Raw genomic sequence first — 15,293 nt, 5'->3', positions numbered from 1 at the left:
AATATAAAATACTTAATCAAAGAACAAAACAATTTTTTGTATCTCTCAGTGAAACCAATTAGTAGGGCACGGGCCGAGCGGGACTCACCGAACCAGCTATTGCCAAATTATTTTTTTAATTAAAACACATTTGGTAGGGTTTTGCCACAAAAACTCTGATACATAAATTCGCATTGTCGCTCTTTATGTTTCTGAATCTTATTCGGTTTTAAAATGAATCCGGAATAGGTATTTATTATGGGTTGAGTTGATCAGTCAAACTAATCAAAGCTCTTGTTTAAAACCGGCCAAGAGCGTGTCGGACACACCCAAAATAGGGTTCCGTAGCCATTACGAAAAAATTAAGTAATATTTTTCTAAGGATTTCGTATTTTATACGGAATCATCCAAGTTTAGGTATATTCTATACCTTAGGCTGCTATTTACTGTTAAACTACTAATAATTCTCAAGCAAACTTAGCCGATATAGTTTTCCTTGAAAGTTTGATATACCCACCGGTTTAGATTTTAGAGGGGGGGGGGACGCTCGATTTTAATGAAAATTTGCACTTTAAAGTTGTATATTTCGCAAAAAAAAACAATGAATCGAAGAATTGTCTTAGCAAACCCCTAATGCCTAATCTAAAGACCTATCCAACGATACCCCACACTATATCTAGGGTTGGGTGAGAAAAAAAACCCCACTTTACACCTATGGGAGGTACCCTAAAAAAAATTTTAATTTTTTATTGTACCATTTTGTCGGCAGACACGTATATCCGTGCAAAATTACAGCTTTATAGCATTGATAGTCCCTAAACAAAGCCGCGGACGAACGGACAGACAGACAGACACATAGACAGACATGGCGAAACTATAAGGGTTCCGTTTTTGCCATTTTGGCTCTGGAACCCTAAAAATACTACGGATTAATTTTACAACATCTTGTAAAATACCTACATAGTTAAGTAACTAAACAAAAAAATAAACTTTATAGTTTGTAGTTTGATTAGATATTACTTTTCGAAGAACCTACATATGTATATCCATAACCTGAAACTTACTAATACAAGACTTAAACGATGTACATGTACGGACATAAAAGTAGATACAATAGCTTCCTACGAGTATCTACATGGTTAGTTAATATCACGGCTACTCGTACAGTTGCATTGTCCGTGAACGTGTTAGCAAGAAATTCGCACTCTGACCATTCAGACAGAGTACTGTCGAATTCTAGGATTAATACTACGAAAAGCATTAATTTGGTTCCTCGTTGCATATATCTGCGGGTAAAGTTCGAAAGCGTGCACGATAAGCTAGCACATCCATTCCAACCCAATGTATTCTCCACGTCGAGAGCAAAATTTACGTAATTGATGAAATACTTGACATTGACTGGGCAAGTAAAGTACCCGGGTACACTGCATTAAGTACCCGTAATTTGTGTTCGAGGAGACCCATTGTGTCGCCAATAGCTTTCAGGTTCAAGGAGAAAATCGATGATTGTCTACTTACCCCGACCTCTCGTGTTTAACGGTCTGCAATAAACATAAAACACAAGAATCACAATAAAAATCTGTGCCTGCAAAATGGCGATATTTATTGCGATAATATCCGCGGAAAATTCTTGAATTGACATTATTTCACGGCTCCCAACTCCTTTCTGAATACAGCACGAAAATTAATTATGGGAATTCGTGGTTTGCTTCGCGATGAAAGGCGAATGCGCGCGAAATCGTTTCATTATAACGAAACTTTTTAACGAGCATTGGTTTCAATAAAAAAATAAAACAATGGCGTATGTGGACTCGCATTGTGATTCTTTTGTTTGCCGCCTCGCTCATTATACCCGACACCACAATATCTAATGAGTCAAAACTATGTTTATCTACACCCATATAGTAAATCCTCCATTATGCGTTCAAAAACCATAGATAATGACCAGCATTACGACATTGGATTCTATTATGAACACGGCTGTATCGTAATGGTTATTACGATACAGATGTCTGTATTGTAATGAAATTTCATACATCAAGACAGCACCAGGGCGCGCCGCGCCGCGCGCACAAGCAGCAGCACTTCGTCGCGCGCGCAGCGGGCGCAGCTCGTGGGGCAGACATACCTATCTAGTTCTCGTAATGCAGGTCACTCATGTGACCCTATTATGTATCACACTCGTGTTTTAAGGACCCTTATTACGATACAGTTGCATAAATAACTAATGATTACATAATATATAGCACGTCATCAATTCTAAGGCATCTGTAAATAAGTAAATAATTTACAAACAAAACTACCACACGTCAGTAGCAAATGCATGCACACGGCCAATTCTTTACTAGTGTTATCGCAGAATTATGAAGAATTCGCCATGAATTGCCCAAATAATTCACAATATTCAGCGGAAAGATATAAAGCGACAAACAAATGAAAATCTACCGCAGTGCACTAGGACGCCCCTCTCTTGACAGTGGAAAGGCTCTGCGAGGGAGGCAGGGGAGGTTCTATTAGAGTAGTGTTTCATAGGTGAATTTCGGGAGGTCAGCGAGGCAGCACCGAGTGCCGGCATAGAAAGCATCGCATGGCTGCGGAAATAATGACTGCCGCTCTGTAATTGGAACGGTCCGTGCACACGGACTTTCGACTCACCATCTCAACTACATTTCTTATTTTGCTCGATTTTAATTTCGTTCAGAGATCTGCCTTTTCAAAATGATACACTATGCACTACCTTTATTACTCGTAGCTGGATGTCTAAGCATAATGATTATGATCATTTGAAAAAAGAAATACCAATTTAAGGTTACATAGTATCTAAAAAATTAGAAATAATTAAGGTATAATAAATATCCTAAAATTAAAATAAAACTGGTTAGCGAAATCTTTAAAGTACACTTGCTCGTTTGCCATCCAGTCGAATAAAAAAAAAAAAAAAAAAAAACCTACCTACCATAAAACGAAATCTTTTTGATGAAACTAAATAGGCACCAGAATATAAAAATAGATATTAGGTAGGTACGATCATTTATTTATGAATTATGAATGAAGTCAATAATATGATTGTTGCACGGCATCCATGTACCTACTGAAGAACAAGCCCAAAGAGAAACTAATCAAACTAGATAAAATACAAATGTCATGCTTCACACAATATAACACCCTGTTCCATACACTAACACTAACCCTCTCTCTTTAAACATAAAAAATACAAACCTGTTGTATTGTAGCAGAACGTATGTGAATGGTTACAAACAGTTAAGAGGTTGATTAGGTACTTTTTAATTGATAATTTAGTATCGACGACACGAAAAGTACTGCTTATGGTTGACTTACATACTTTTTTTTTGTCACGTTGATAATTGCTTTTGCCAGGTCCAGGCAAAAACAATTTAGTTATAACATGTCTGTAAATTTATAACCAAAGAGTCAATATTTATTTAGCAAATATCCGGTAGATACGTGCACAGACGAAAGGTAGCCGAGAGGAGAGTCGTCGCGATGCAGGATCAGCGCAGTCGGTGCCCAGGAAATAATGACGTCCGGCGAGCTACCCCCGTAATTGAAACATACCGGCCTCTGCACAAGTAAATTACCGCGCGGAAAACGATTTCGCAAAACGGAAATCTAGTTACACACCTTGCATCGAATTCCCAGTGAACCATCTCACGAGACTATACAACACATAAGCCCACTTAAATATTATACTCGTTACTCAGTATCGCTATCCTCGAAACTTTGTCAGGTTATTCTCAAAGGAAAATTGTACTTTGTTTAGTTCAATTCAATTTGTCAGTTGGAAAATAAACTGATTTTGTTGCAAACTGAAATTGAGAAAATGCTCGTATACCGAAACTTTCCGGAGCTATGCGAGGTGAAATACTTTTTGAGTGACATTACGCTTTAAATGAACGGAACAAAAGTCATAGTGGAATGAGAAGCTTGCACACACTGATGAGTTCGACGTAGCTACCATGACCGCTGGAGTTTCGACGAAAAGAGCTACAACTTCCATTACTGTTACATTCAGTTGACTCGTAAGCTTATCATGTCAACGCGTTGACATTAAGATGAAATATTAAAATATTCTACAAATTACTTTGGTAATCGTTAGTTTTGATGCGCTCGTGAAATAAATGCGTCGTATTAGCGGCACCTTGTGAAATGATAGACGCCATGTTCGCGACAGTACCTAATCCGCTTTTGGGACTAGTTCATCAAATGTGCTTTATGTTTATAATTTCTAGATAGGTACTCTTTTACTCGTATTTTCTGCTACAAAAAGAATTAAGTTACTAAAATGAAACTTTTGATCAAAATGTGAACTAGGTATGACTGTTTGATCCCTCCCATAGAAATTTAATAGAATTTTTACAGAATTCGCTTTTCATTCAAAATCATATCCTGAACTGAAAGTAATCTGCAGTAAATGAGAGGTGAAGGTGTCATAAAAAAGCTTGAGTTTAAGAAGTAAGGTTTTTGGTAAAATATTGTTTTCATATTAATATTGTATTACATTTTATCTCCTTGATAAATTCTATTAAAAGAAAAGTTCTGACTGACTGACTCATCGACGCTCAGTCCAAACCCTGAATTTTTGCATAGAATATTTTTTTAAGTTGACGCGGTATAATGACGAGTTTTTTGAAATTTCTACAAGGTATAGAATTTTTCTTCTTGGACAAAGCGCGGGCATAATCTAGTTCAATTCCTAAATCCGCAATATAAATAACATTTCAGCACAATGCAGAAAGTGCTTTATGATTTTAATCCTCTTAAAGTAAAAAAAGTTAGTTAAAAAATTCACTTGCTTATTCAGTTCTGTCAACAGCTCTGCAGCATACAAACAAATTTATTCATGGAGTGGTTAGTTACATTGGCTTACAATATCAACATCGATATAGAATATTTCATATACTGATTAACAAAAAAATAACTCAATCAATCAACTTGTCATTTTAAAAATGCAATGCAATGCAATTAGTGATCTTTACACATTTTAGAGCTAATACTTCTTCAATTTGCCCGCCAGTAAATCGAGTTCAAAAGGAGTTCTTGTGAATCATAAATTCTTTTGTAAGCAGGTATTTCGACGAAACTGCTAAACCGATTTCTTTCACGGCAAGAGCTTCCTTCGTAACAATTTATAGCCCATGTTCCGCTGCGACACAAACTGCGAGCTAAAATGCAAAGCGTGTCATACGAGACACAGACTAGTTCTTACTGAATAAAACATATTTTATAGTTTGACCGTTCATCGTGCTCGCCTGCTTTTGAAGAAATGCAAGTATGCAAATGTAGTTATCTGCTGCAAAGTTTGGTAATATTTATTAACAGCACACGGAAAGTATCTGGAGGGATTACTTAGTTGATTAAATATGAAATATGTTTTTGTTTTGTAGACAATTTGAAAAAAAAATCAAAGGGTAACCGACGCAAATGGGCTTCATGACTTTAAGCAACCACTGCTGTATACGTCAGGAACATGAAATGAATACCATAATATAACGTTTTGTTGGCTTTAAATACAAGAGCAAATGACGAATTAATTTACTGAAATCTTTAAATTACTTAAAAAATCAGTGGTGTGTGTGTGTGTGTGTGTGTGTTGCCACAAGCAGTTTTAGATTCCGTGGTGCAGCAAATATCAAGTTTGCTCGACTATTACTGGTTAAATTGCAAAGCCTGAGTAACAAGTATATTAATGACGGGCCAATCAACATATGAGTGAAATTTTGTCAGTAACTTTTTTTCACAACATTTGACAGGTTGTCGCTTCGCAGTTCACCGATGTGCCAAATCAATGGCCATAATTTGAAGGTACTAATCTTCCTTTTCACTGCTGTTAGAGTTAGACAGGCCTATTTGAATGACAAAGATCGTAATTGGCAAAAGTAAGTGTATCGGAAGCTTTTTCTTTTGTACGCAGTTACATGCCAAATTGCAGCTTTCTAGTACCTACTCAGTCTTTGAGCTAAATCGCAGACCGACGAAAAAAGGGTTCCGGTTTTGTCATTTAGGCTGCGGAACCCAAAAAAGCAACAATTAGTTTTACAGGGTTTTACCTGTCGCCGAATAATATCAAATCTTTATGTGCGCCTTAGCAACAGCAGCACTCTCGAGCCTGTCGAACGCGTTCGTACTCGTACAGAATAGACTATCAATATTCTTGTGATACTGTTATTGACAATAATATTGCGGATTCCATAACATCAGGACTCGCTTCAGGCTTGTTACGATACGGGTCAATAATTTTGTGAAACGAATCGTGATATGCATGTATCACGTGATTGATTTGTCCAATCTGCTACATTGACCAGCCGCACATTACAAGAAAAATTTCACGTCTACCATCCGCTTCTTCTCAGAAATGGGTTCCGACTATAACATTCATAATTATAGCTTTCATTGGACAACCATTACAATACATTTTTTTAATTCACCGTCTCATTTTTGTTCACGGACGCCATATTAAATAAATTATTATACCTATAATACCCCACCTACCTACCTATAATACCTATACCCTAAGCATGTCGCTCCGACAGTTATGACGAAGCTAATGATACCTCAATGTTAAAATCCGTCCAGCCATTTAGGCTGCAGAGAGGACCAAAGAAGTAGTACCAAACCACATTCGTAACCACATACATAAGCTCGAAAACATAACCCTCCTTCGGCATACGGATAAAAACTCTCAAAATATTTGACATTTTGACGCAACGAGTTCGTGATTCTATTGCGGCGATAAAAAACTAACACTAAGAGCTCTGATACCGCAAAGTTGGCGGCATGCAAAACTTCTGCAAACGAATTAGATGAAGCACCTAGAAAACAGGATTATCCGCTTACTGCTTCACTCTGGTCTGGTCTCAACACGGCTTAGAAAAAGTTCCAGCTTCATTTAAACAGAAGAATATACACGTTGAAGTTTTCAAACTAAACAGCAAAGCCCACATCGAGGTGGTTCGTAATTTATGAGTGTTATTAAGATTTACTTTGACGCGATCGAACAATAAAAAGATGGTGAGTCTGCCACCGACGCACGTATGCGTTTCCGGAATTTTGCCCAGTGCCGCTGTCATAATTATTCATACATTTTGAACGCACATGTGCGTCGGTGGCACCTATGAAAGTCAGTGGCAGTGAATGCGTTAAAATAAAAGGCATCTTAATAATACATGAAAGGTTATGTACCCAACATAGCTTATGCGATAGTTTAGATTGGATGGATAGTTTTTATGGCAGCATCAGAATATTAAAATTGTGCTTTCGAGGTGCCTTGTTAAGTAGGATAGTTATTTTGAACATGAAACACCGTGAGACTCACTCATATTTAATGAAATAAACCCGTATAACTCATATCTTAAATCGAGTTTAGCGAGCAAGGGCTATACATGTCGAGCTAAGCTCGATTTAAGACGGGATTTATCCGGGGGTAATTTCATTAAATACGATAAGGATAGTTATGATTTCATATACTTTCTCTATGCACTATGTAAGTTAGTTAGAAAATAAAAAAGTAGCTCAGTTATGCGAGTAGAATCGAACCTTGCACTTAAAGCCTATGGTTAGAGGCACCCTGTAGATATTTATATCCTCGACTGTACACTGCAAGTTTATAGAAAATGTAATACCAAAGTTGTTCCGTTACGTTACCTACGCATAATAATTTTATAACAAAAAATGGAACCGACTATAAAAACCTTGAAAATAATTTTCTACAGCAGGAGTGGACCTGTAATCGTCGATCTCATCTACAACTATACAAGTATATTGGGCTTCAATCACTCCTGCTGGCTCGTGCTGAGGCACCGACTTCAGACTGGTAGAAAATTATTTACATGGTTTTTTGTAGTCGGTTCTTTTTTTTTTGTTACTTATACAATTTTTTTTCACGATTTTTAGTGTAAAGTTCTAAGATACAATAGTTTAATGACAATTGCTCGTCACCTTTTACGAAAAATCGCTTATTGCTTATGCAGACCCGTTCATTATTAAGGAGTCCTGCAGGGCTACTACGAAACTCGAAACTCGAAGTTCGTATCGTGCGGTCCCTCTGACACTTATACTATTTAATACGAGAGCGAGACTGACGGTACGATACGAACTTCGAGTTTCGATTTTCTTAGTAGCCCTGCTGGAACTTCATCACCCGTTCCATTTCCCCATATGAATTACGATGAGCTTAAATTGCTTAGCAACTGCGTTAAAGTAATTGAAATTCAACCCGTGAAGTACTTGTTATTGAGTAGTCGCTCCATTGGTCAAATTTGGTCTTCATCATCAGTTCCACTTCACCAAATGATGATTTTCAAGAGCAAATACACGAGTTAGGTACTCCTAAATAAATCGCAATTAAGTAGATACCACGGTTCCTACAATATTTGAAGAGTTCCCTCGATTTCCTTAGGATCCAATCATCAGATCCTGATTTGGTGCTTATGGGACCTAATTGAAAGCATTCCTAGACGAACGAAAAAAAAAATTCAAATCGTTTCATAAATGACGAAGTTATGAGGTAACAAACATAATTTAAAAAAATACAACCGAATTGATAACCTCCTCCTTTTTTTGAAGTCGGTTAAAAAGCAAACAAAATGATTAGCACCCTCCCGAAATTAATGCGCGTCGATTATACTTTAGGTATAATTGCGGCAGTCATATATCACCCTGAAACTTCGTGAAATATCTGATAAAACTTCAGGCTATATGATAATTATGACAGAACGGAAACGCCGAACGGCTGAATACAGTATTCCCATTAGCTTTGAAACGACAATCTGATTATTGTATTGTCGTTGGTTTTCACAAAAGTTTAAATGAGTTCGTATTGTAAATGAATGCCAGTGTATGGTATGGATGACAGTTTGTCACGTGATGATTAAGAGTCAACCGCTATTATTATTCAATCGCGATTCGCGATCATCACTGCATTTCCACTTCAAGTTAAGTACACTTTTTTCTAGTTTTATCTAGCTTATATATTAAAATTTGACTGTAAGTATTTTGAATTTTGACTGAAGTGATTTAGTAGGTACGTCATCGAGTATATCACAGCGATGCCTATATTTAATAAAATAAACCAGGATAACTCACGTTTTATTGAGTTTAGCTCGATATGTGGGTCGCACGAGCAGAGCGGTGGCACGCAATGCGCGTTTTGCAACAGCCGCCGTGTGGCGTTGCTTCTAAAGTAAGGGCTACGAATTAGCCCGAAAGCTAAACTCGATTTAAGAAGTGAGTTATCCGGGTTTATTTCATTAAATATAAGTCAGTCTCACGGTAGTTTATGTTCAAAGTCACAGCTGTGTCAACTATTATTAATAATAATAAATCACATGTGAAATTAATAGTTAAAAAGAAGACAAAGAAAACTTACCTAAGTAACCTTAACTAAATATACCTATATATAAGTTACTCTTCTTCTTCAACTTAAGAGTTATACTCTTGTCGGTGGAGTATCTTCCACACATCCCTCCTTTGAGCCCTCCTCTTGACCTCTAGATACGACGCGACGCCAACTTTATCTGATCGATGTAGCTGCGCCTAGGTCGACCTCTTACTTCTTCCCTCGAACCTTCCTTCCAAAATTGTTTTGAAGAAGTCGTCGTGTCGTATCAAATGCCCGATCATATTCCCGCGCTATGCTATAGTGTTCAGGATTGTTCTCCGTTCTTCAACCATTCTCAAGACTTCCTCATTGGTCTTCCTTTCCATCCAACTTATGCCTTTCATTCTCTTCCAGTACCACATCTCAAAGGCTTCCAGTCTTGCCCTATCATTCTGTGTCAGTGTCCACGTTTCACATCCATAAAGAGCAATACTCCAGATGTACATCTCAATCAAATGTTTCTTGCTTTTACATGACAAGCTGCGTGATTTTAACAGTTGCGTGATTTTAACGTGATTTTATATGTTACTATAAAAATAAAAATAAAAAGAACACCCCGTCCAAAAGATCTGCTAGTGGGGTTCCATGATGCTGGCCGCATTACCCCTTTGGACTGCAAGTGCGATCCGCTGGGATAAATACGTACCAGCTCTTGGGTCCCCAAAGATGTCGATCAACCGGGAAGAAAGGGCTTTATGAAACACTTCATGTCGGCTGACTAAGGCCCTAAAGTCTCAATAACAAGCGCCGCAATTTCATGTGACAATTTACTGAATTAAGACGACGAATTGGGCATTTTGGTGAAAAAATCTAGTTTTATCTCAGCAATTACAAAACATATCAAAGTGATATTTGAAAACCTGATTCTTCATTTCAATGACTTTTTTTTCCAAGTTGCCGAAACACGATTCGTAAAATTTATAGCACAGAAAAAAATATCAAAGATACCTCTTGTAAGACAGGGATTTGCTTGTTACAGGCAACCCAGATCAAATTAAGATTCCAAATTTTCATATTAAATTAGTTTTAACCCATACTTCAACCTTCAAGTTGGATTTTATTTTATTAAATTGTAATTTGTAGTTGAAACGACAAAAACCGTTTTGTCGCTTATGACATTTTAATATAAGCTAGCGCGCGCTCGTATTTTGTATGAAACCCTATGAAACCAGTCCCCTCTCAGCGCATGCTCAGACCGCCGCCGGCGTTGTCAGCGACGGACCTATGTTAGTCGAACTGCCACGCGCCATCGATCGCATATAAAATAATACGAGCAATAAATGGGAAAAAAATGACGGATCTTCAAAAAGGAAAAAGAAAGGTTGTTTAATTCATAAATGTATGGTTATGATTAAGAAAAGGTGAGTAATCATTATATTTCTACAGTTCACTGGCACAAAACGTAAACAAATCGCCATGACAACGTCAGTTCTTAGTTTGTCGCCATGACGGTTCATGACATATGACATACTAACAAAATAATATGATATTTACATCGAAAGTAACAGAGCTATATTTCTAAAAATTTTATTGATATAATGTGATATTTTGGTATCTTACGGACATTTAAAAGGCATTCGATTACGGTTGTGCTAGTGCTGCATTCTGACGGCAGAACATTGCAGTAATATTCCCTATCTGCTTCTAGTTTTATACGAGTATAATAGGTAATACCTAAGTACTTACCTACTTTTTAGATAGGTAAGTAGGTAGGTAGGTAAGGTAATTAATAGTTAAAAATATTCTAAAGTATGTGTGTGAACCAATAGTGAACTGCAAGTACCTAAGTACGCGAAAACATTAACTTCTAAACTTTAGAAATCTAAAGGTACTGTAGAAAATCGATTTTATTCCTTTTATTATTGCAATTCAGTGTTTGTACAAAAAGCCATTGACTATACTTACAAAACTATTCATATTTCAATAAGCAGTAACACAAATAATAAAAATACATTATTATCTTTCAGGAAGCAATCATTAGAACAAAGTTCTGAGAATAAAGTCATGGAGCCGTCTTCGAATTTAGGTGGAAATAAAACAATGTCAATCGATTTTATGCAAGGGTATATAGTGGTATGTATCCATATTAATTTTAAAGATCTACTTACTTTGAATATCAACTCAAGTTAATATCGCTTCATTTTAATTTCGTTTCTTTAGAAAACGAGACAATTCGCCAATTTACGCAGAGTTACAAAATGTATTAATCTCGTAAGATTTTAGTACCTACCTGGGCGTTTTCAAAAAAGCGTATTCATTCTTTTTTTTCAATTTTGGAAAAATATAGTTTTTCCTTCTCAGAATCAAAAGTACAATCGATTCCGATGGTTTAAAAAAAAGTCCCTTTCACAAATGACAGTTTTGTAACGTTTTTTTTTCATACACCCGATATGGGCGTCACAAAACTGACTCATAAAGTTTATATGAAAAAATTAAATACATTTTGAAAGAAAAGGTACACTTTTTTTTGAAAACGCCTACCTACCTACATAGTAATTATAGTATAATTAATAACAATTCAAGTTTATAAATAAGAAAATTTATTTAAGGACTGCAGATAAGAATAATAAGGACCTTCTTTAAGAAACTATGTAGGTCTACAGCTACAGTATTCTTTTATTGCCAATTTTTACGTGAGCAGAATAACGATCATATTTTTGGTTTGAAACTTGTAAAAATGTTTTTTTTTTTCTATTATAGATAGAAATATAATGTGAGAAAAAAACTCATCTCTCACATAGTATTAGAATGCGCATCTGAAGTATCAGTAAGTTTTGTATTAACTTAAAGCAAGTAAACGAATGTACTTTGGTGTACAATAAAGAGTCGGAGTATTGTATTGTTTTGTACTTAGGTTCTAAAAAGGTTAATTTTAAAGATATGACAGCTTTTTCTACTTTGCCTTTTTTTACTGTGATTTCACTGTATAGTCAGCACCCAAGTAGCGGATCATTTTTTTACTTTGTCGTATTAGGATATTGCCAAATTTGTATGGTGTAAGTACGTTGTTGTATAACGACAAAGTTTAAAAATACGCAGCTACTTTTGATGCTGACCGTACTGATCTGTGGTGTTACGAATATTTGTATTGTACTAAAAATAACACAGTTGACCCTTTACAATATCTAGAGTAAAATAAACGTTTGTTTCAGATTGAGACCGAAAATCAAGATTTGGGGCACCGAATAATTGATTTTAATCATTTTATAATGGAACTTGTAAATCTTTCTCAGCATAAATGTTCGTTTGATTGCAGATTAGCTATAATAAAATTAGTTTCTGAAAATCAAGTACGAGTAGGCTTGCAATCTGAGTTTTCGGTGTGTAGCTAACGTTGACAACTCAAATTATATTATGTCAGTTTCCGAATAATAACGGTGTTAAATTTGGGTAATTCTGGGAAAATACAAACAAACATAGATGCACGGAAAAACCAGAAAAAGAGACCAGCGCTTTCCTGATTTTTCTGATCTATGTTTCAGTTTGTATTTTCGATGTGGATTTTACGGGATGATCGTAAAAGTAACAAAATTTGGAGTTGAAATAAAAAAATACAAAAAGACTCCAAAACCAATCTTAATTCTGGGAAGAATAAAATACAGATTAATTGTTTGGTGCCGACCGGTGCCGACCGGTGATGGCGGAAAAAAGGCCTTTATTTCTAAGAGTTATCTCCTTATATACTAGTTTTAAGCCGTGGTGGCCTAGTGGTTTGACCTATCGCCTCTCAAACAGAGGGTCGTGGGTTCAAACCCCGGCTCGCACCTCTGAGTTTTTCCAAATTCATGTGCGGAATTACATTTGAAATTAACCACGAGCTTTGCGGTGAAGGAAAACATCGTGAGGAAACCTGCACAAACCTGCGAAGCAACACAATGGTGCGTGTGAAGTTCCCAATCCGCACTGGGCCCGCGTGGGAACTATAGCCCAAGCCCTCTTGTTCTGAGAGGAGGCTGTGCCTAGCAGTGGGACGTATATAGGCTGGATGATGGGATGATGATACTAGTTTAACAACGCCCTCTTCGGCTGTTTATAGAACTTATTGGTTAAATACCTTATTAGTGAAGTAGCTTTGTTACAAATACGTAACGCCATGCAAGTGATAAATATGTATTATTGCGGCAGAGTGACCAGCTGCTTTAGATGCTGACTGTACATGCAGACTATAACTATAGAGGAGCGGTGCCTCCTGACACAGGCTTTATCAAGCTTAAAAGGAGGCTCCAGCCATTAATAAATGTCATGTAAAAGAAATTGTTATTGAAAATAAATTGTTTAAATTGTTTTAAATTGTTTAAATACAGTCATTGGCAGATCTTGTAGATCTAAATGAATAAATTTAACAAACGGCTATAAATGATTGTGTTGTCTTTTAATAATGTTTGTGTAAATAATATTTTTAATATAAATAAGTAAAATGTAAAATATAAATACCTACGTAAATTAGTAAATAACTGTGTTAAGTGTAAATAAGTAAAATATTAATATTAAAAAGATAAATATAAAAAATTACCTGTAAAACCGTATGTTTGTATTATTTACTTTTTGCTCTGCAGTACTTGCCTACATTTACGGCCCGAGATTTCTTAGTCTAATGGGTCTCAAGTTCTCAACCTACTTACTATCAAATGGACAATATATGGTGCAGGCGAAATCTATACATTTAATTTTTAATACAAGCTCTTGTCGACTGTGCTTTTTGGATTGTACTTGCACTGTCATCCACCCCACATAAGTACCTATGCCAAATTCCACGTCAATCAGACCACTAGAAGTGAGTCAAAATTCACTTGCAAGATTTTACAAACAACAACACAACAACAACAACACACAATACAAATATTGCAAGTTAATAAAATTTTGTAAAATAGTTCTATAAGAATAAAAAATTGAACCGACTACAAAAAAACATGAAAATAATTTTCTACCATTCAGAAATCGGTGCCTCAGCACGAGCCAGCAGGAGTGGACCTATATAGTCGTCTACCTCACCTACATACTATACGCGTATATTGGGCTTCAATTACTCCTGCTGGCTCGTGCTGAGGCACCGACTTCAGAATGGTAGAAAATTATTTTCATGGTTTTTGTACTCAGTTCAATTTTTCGTTATATTTTTTTTTTTCACGCCTTTCAGTGTAAAAGATCTAAGATACAATAGTTTAATGTCAACTGCTCGTCACCTTTTACAAAAATTGCTTTTTCCGATGCAGAGACTTTCATTATTGAGGAGTCCTGGTGCATCGTCACCCGTTCCATTCCACCATATGCATTACGATTAACTTAAATTGCTTAGCAACTGTGTTAAAGTCATTGGAATTCAACCCGTGAGGTACTTGTTATCGAGTAGTAGCTCGGTTGGTCAAATGTGGTCTTCATCATTAGTTCCACTTCACGAAATGAAGATTTTCAAGAGCAAATGCACAAGTTACTACTAAAGATATCGAAATTACCATAGGTGTCCCTACAATATTTGAAGACTTCCCTCGATTTCCTTAGGATCCGATCATCAGATCCTGATTTGGTGCATATGGGACCTAATTGAAAGCATTACTAGACGAATGACGGAGTTCTGAGGTAACAAACATAAAAAAAGAAAATACAACCGAATTGATAACCTCCTCCTTTTTTTGAAGTCAGTTAAAAATACTCGTGATTTCATTACCTACTGCTATTTGCAAAAAAACTAAAAAAAGTTGTAAGGGCAACTCTAAGACGTCTCTGTCGTTTTTAGCGCGCTGTCTGTCTAGGCGCTGTCAGTGTAACATACGGTCGACTGTGACACGCAAGCGCGTAAAAAGTAGAGGGGTGTGAGCGGGTTGCGGGGTACCAACGCTCTGTTTTCGATTAATTGTTTAGCGATGCGTCACCTTAACTAACTTACTGAAGATTACTGAAGCTAATTTTAGAAAGCAAG

The 15,293-nt window shown here is 36.4% G+C and overlaps 1 long non-coding RNA gene across 1 annotated transcript; it reads left to right on the top strand.

The window, feature by feature from the left end:
- Nucleotides 1–10,671: 10,671 nt before the first annotated feature.
- On the top strand, nt 10,672–11,954 carry LOC141433799 (uncharacterized). The gene is made up of 3 exons (XR_012451955.1): nt 10,672–10,737; nt 11,344–11,439; nt 11,926–11,954. It is a non-coding gene; the product is annotated as an uncharacterized lncRNA (long non-coding RNA).
- Nucleotides 11,955–15,293: the final 3,339 nt, after the last annotated feature.

The sequence above is a fragment of the Choristoneura fumiferana genome, chromosome 12 (genome assembly GCF_025370935.1).
Source record: "Choristoneura fumiferana chromosome 12, NRCan_CFum_1, whole genome shotgun sequence".
Taxonomy (NCBI): Eukaryota; Metazoa; Arthropoda; class Insecta; order Lepidoptera; family Tortricidae; genus Choristoneura; species Choristoneura fumiferana.
This window is presented reverse-complemented; position numbering and strand designations above follow the sequence as displayed.